The following is a 5697-nucleotide window of genomic DNA, read 5'->3' as shown; positions in this document are numbered from 1 at the left end:
ATGTTTTGGGATTTTTCTTTTTGTCCCTCAACCCCACTCATAGCAGCGGTGGAACTTATGACTGTGAACAATGTGTAGTAGACTGTGGGTTGCTTAAAAAATAGGGGTTGAAAGAGAGGACACACTAAAGAGTGGAGCAACGCTATGGTTCAGAAAATAGTGCCAGGTGAGAAGGGATTTGTGACGTTAAGTTGCAGAGCAGCACATTTGCAAATGCAGTCTTTGCTCAGAAATGTCCTTCGGTTGGAATTTCCTGGAAATTATTTGACAGTGTCACAGCTCTACCTTCTCGGGCAGGGTGACTTGACGGTAAATTATTGCACCCAACTGATCAGCAGCTATATATCCGGAAGGGATTTAATGAATCCAGTCCGCTATGGACAGCCAATATGCTCGGTCTGACCTTTACCTCTTTCCAAATCCCCTCACATACTCTGAACTAAAAGTTAACTATGTTGCATTAACTTTAAAGCAGCAGAATGTGGTCACGCAGATGACTCATTAAATTTGAAGTGTTGCTCACTTTTTCAGCAACTCACTTCCTGCATGTTCTGAATACTGAGTTGCCATTTTCAATTCATTTCCCCTCAGCTCTCTTAATTAACCAAAGTATGTTCAGAACGGAGCTAAAGGAGTGGAAAAGTTAGGGGAAGATGCCACTGCCTATGGTATTACCAGTTAGGTGAACACATAACTGCCTAAAGCTAGAGTATGGGACTTTTGCATCCACCCTAGAAATGTAGTTTCCCCCACACCCCTAGATGCTCTCCCGTATGGTATTTACTCTCACTGCCAGAAGAGGGAACGAAAAGTTCTGCACTCCAGCTTTTATGTATTTGTACCTTTTATTATGTGATAAAACCAGTTACAACTCAACCTTAGGGACAGGGGGCAATACAGTTGGCAATGTGCGGGACCTTTGTGATAGAGGAGAAAAGCTGCAGAGGTCTGTTCAATGAAATCTTGAATATTCAACATTTGTGTCTATCAGACGGAATTGGAGTTTCAGGCTTCCGGTGGAATCGCAATGCATGCTGGTGTGGCAAGCCTAGAAAAGTGAGCACCAACTCTACAAGGGCCGCCATATTGGATTTCTTCTCTACGTGTTTACATTGTATATAGCTTATTCTTCAAGTTTCAATTCTTCAAAATGTATAATAGCTTACCCTGCAACACAACTGCAATAAGCACTTATGATATCGCCAGTTTTCTTGACTGCGCAGATCCATGCCGAATGTGGCGTATGGGAAGTTTTCATTGAATGAGAACATTTTGCTTTCAAAAAGCAATACCCAGAATCTGCGAGAGGATTGAAAGATATTTGTTTCAACCAGCCAGAGTCAAACAGTCTAAATGCTTTGCCTTCTTTGTATTCGTTCAAAGTTCGTTTATGAAACTCGACATCGTTCCCTGGGTGGTCAGACATTAAAAATAATGTTATATCGCTGAGGTATATCGGCGGCCAAGAAGTCATGCTGTTGTTTTCATTGACCCAGCCATCCTGCAATGTCAAGGGATCAGGCACTGAAACGCCACTCGGCATAACCAAAAGCTTAGTCTTTTCTTTTTCTGTGATTGAAAGTCTTTCGTTAGCTGTTGGTTGCTCCTCAATGCCCGTCTCTGATGCAGCAAACACCCTGGCAATAAGCTCGAGTTGTGTTCCTGAAACCTTTAAATTCCGCTTGCGGCAAAATACTTTCAAAGCTTCGACTTTCCACATCTGAACCTCATCATAAGAAAGGAGTTCAGAACTCATTGTAGAGTAGTAGGTTTGTTTACAACACGCTTGAAGAATAAGCTAAATACAATGTAAACACGTAGAGAAGAAATCCAATATGGCGGCCCTTGTAGAGTTGCCACACCAGCATGCATTGCGATTCCACCGGAAGCCGAAACTCCGATTCCATCTATACTAGCCTTGGAGAGGAATACATGCTGTGGAGTTAAAGGAACATTTCACTACTCTCAGGACCAATCCAGTTCCCCATCATTTAGCGGTCTTCAATTCAATAATTGTCTTTATATATTAAGTTAGGACGGTGTCGTGATACTTGAAACTCTAGTAAACATGTTTATGCAGCCAATTCAAGGGCCTTGACTGGCGAACCATCACTCCGTACAACAATATTTAAATATTGATCAATGTCAGAAATGATCTCCCCGTTGGAAGAAATGGTGATAAAAGTACAAGGACATGGCACACTGAAACCTCCTTCTGCCTTAAATATGTATGTGGTCTGTGCTTTTCCTTGAACCCCTTTAGGTTCCATCCAATCCAGAACAACTCAAGACTTTTTTCTCCGTCTCTTTTACACATGCACAACGCTTGCACATACACAGCAGAAGGAGATACATTCGAAGACCGACCTAAAACAGACAAACCACTATTGGCCTGAGGAAGACATAGAATTGTGTGGTGGTGATCTACAAGGGCAATTCTCCATTTGCAGCAGGGCATTAAACATGCTTTTAAAGAGCCGGCGATAAAATGTGAGCTTTGGGGATTGGAGAGATGAATCCTTCTCGACAGACTTTTCCCTCTCTAGCTCTAAATTGCTGAGTTTGGAGCCGGTCAGGTAAGACCGGAGAGATCGAAAAGAAAATTTATTTCTCTGTTGTGTGGAAAGGTTTGGGAAAAGAATGAACAAATCACACAGAAGAGGGAATAACAGGAAGGAAATATAGCATGCAAATATGAAGAATCAAACAGTAATTTAGACAAATGGTCCTATAAATAATAGAGCACACCAAGAAAATTACCACGACAGGAAGTCAGAGTTGGAAAATCATTTTCTCCCAGAAGCAACAGCCACAGGGTACAAAAGTCAGCATTGCACCACACCTACTGTATTTCATTACCCTTCAATACCTCATGCAATCTTTTTACATTTATTACATTTGTTCTTCTAAACAACTGGGAGCATGAATTAAAGCCAACTCAAAAACGTAGTTCAGTGTGGTTCAGTTGGTTTGCTTAATTAGGGTTATTGTCATACATACTGCACAGCCACATTTCTTTAAACACAGTCGCAGCCACTGATACAAAAACGAGTAGAGAAGTCATAACACTATGAGAGAGTTGTAATATTACAACAAAAAGAAGAAAGAAACACAAGGACAGCACTCTAATTTTACTTTTGAATATTGCCACACGGACGTTTTGGGCATGTATTCTTGCAATTTTCATAATAAATGAACACAGGTGGGGTTAAATATGGGTAACTGCAACCAGCACAGTAAATGTATACAGGGGGAGCCAAAATATTTTTCTGTACACAGAATCTCATTATATACTGTAGAAAAGTCATATTTAACAAGACAAATGTATAAATAAAAAAAGGATAATATGAGAGAGCCACGTCTCTTATGTTATACTTAGATTATAGTTAATTGGATTACATGTGTAGGTTTCAGCATTTGTTGAGAGCTGTAGAGTACAGTTTTGATCTTATTATTTTATTTTAGTCTTTATCATCTTCAATTTTCATTTCAATATCCTAAAATCACCAAAAAAACAGTTTACTTCGACATAGTATTAAAGTCTCCTAATATTATGACTTTTTTCTTAAAGTATTACAATTTTATTCTCAAAAGGTCTGACTTTCTTCTCTCTCAACAGCGGCCCTTACACTCCATGGTTCAAACGTAATACAAAGCTCAACTTAACTCCAACGTTACCACAGGAGCAGTTCCAAAAACATTTACAAAAGTCATCAAGACAAAATGAGCTCGTTTCTGCAATACCAAGTGTGATGATGATTTTCCTTTGCGATGTATAAAGCTGTAACTGTTGGTGTCTAAAGGGAAATCAGCTTTGCAAAGTGGCGCAATGAAGCCATTGTCATAATCATACACAACAGTGAGCAATAAAACAAGCTAAATAAACAAATTAACAACATTCATAGTCTTATCTGCCAAAAGAATCCACATTGTGTCGCTATTGAATAGTCCTCATTGATGGAAAGAAAAAAGATCTTATCCAGCAAAGAATAAAAGCCTCACAAATATACTTGACCTAACAAGTTCTCCATTATAAGTATTGTGTTTTGCACTCCACCTCTTTCTCCTCACCACCCACTGTAAGAGGTATTGAAATGGATGTAAATGTTTTTTAACCCAAAGAAACGATTCCCCCCAAGGACTAATCAGGTATGTATTAATACCAATAACAAGCAGAAATTGCTCCAAAACCCAACAGATGTTCAAAATAACAGAACCATGCGGTGCCAAAACTATATAGGCCTGAAGAAACAAAAGCTTGGGTTAAAAATAAACACTTTACTGAGCTACACAACCTCTTCGAGGGGAATCAAGGGCTGTGAATGGACATTGATTGGGAAGTAGATGTGTGCTTTCCAAAGCAGTTATTAAACATGAATTACCAAATACACCTGATGGTATTCCAAAGTAAACCGTAATTTTGTTCAGCTAGACTATACATTTAATAAAGTGTAAAGTCAGTACAGTATCATACTGTATTTGCATGTATGCATTGCCTTGTTATGGATATCACTTGTGCCTGAGGGTCATAAAACTCCCAAAACGCACAGATTTAAATTTCAAATTTCACTGTGAAAAGCTCGAAGCTCTTTCCTCTCACAACATCAGTATATGTTATGGTGTTCGGCAGGTTTTTAGTATTGCCTTAAGGGTCTGAATGCATATGGAGTCTGACAGGCAGCATGCATTCAAAAAGTCACAGTGAAAAAAGCTAAATATGTGGGAAAGTATAAAGTAGCTGCAGAAAAGGCTTTACTACTGAATAGGTAAAAACACATCTATAAACATATCTTCCAATTTGGCATTTCTAATTCCCTATGTAGTCCCTGCAAACTCTCTCTAATGTAGAGGGGAAAGATTTTATACAGTGTCTACTTTAATATTGCTCTGGAGTCGTAATTGAAAATAGCAGTTAATAATGGAGAGGAATTTAAGTGGAGACTCCAAAATGGGGTTTTTGGGCTTCATTTTCCAACATGGGCTTACTTCATGTAGAACCACCAGCTGTCAACTTGGCTAGCTGTTAGCTCACCGCCAGCCAGCATTTTACACACCAATAAGTCAGACCTGCCTGTCTACATTACATGTAGACATGTTAACACTATAATTCTGGGTCAAGGGCAGGGTGAGCAGAATTAGATGCAACAATTGAATCAAGTAAGGAGCAATAATTACCTTTTATGATTAGATAAAGAAATAAGTACAACTATAAAGTGTACATTACAACAGTATTGTACATTGTTCATCATCATGTTTCAGGAATCAAACCAAAAGGTGAGCAATTTCAGTGAGAAAGGAAAGTTATATATGGGCATCTGGTACCCAATTTATTACTCAGGTTAAATCCTTTCTTACATTATATTGGTATAATTCCAGTAAGCATCTGGCAGACACCAGAAAGAGCATTGTCAGAAGTGTGTCTTCCTCAGTTGTAGATTTTTGACTATTTTAAACATGTTGCATGAATTATTTCTCATGAGTAGATTCAGTAAGTTCTGGCTGATGCTATACCTGCCTAATAAAAGCCTAACATTAACTAACAGTGCATTTGGCTGCAGTAGTAGTATATTGTTCTCTTTTTTTGATATTTGGCTTATTATAGTAGCCTGTGTACATTGTTACAGCCTTGCATCTGAGTGGAGACCCATTTCAGTCAGTGCATTTAAACTTGCTGAAAGGTAACGTTTATTTGTGCAT

The sequence above is a fragment of the Cottoperca gobio genome, chromosome 23 (genome assembly GCF_900634415.1).
Source record: "Cottoperca gobio chromosome 23, fCotGob3.1, whole genome shotgun sequence".
Lineage (NCBI taxonomy): Eukaryota > Metazoa > Chordata > Actinopteri > Perciformes > Bovichtidae > Cottoperca > Cottoperca gobio.
Note: the sequence above shows the minus strand (reverse complement) of the source record.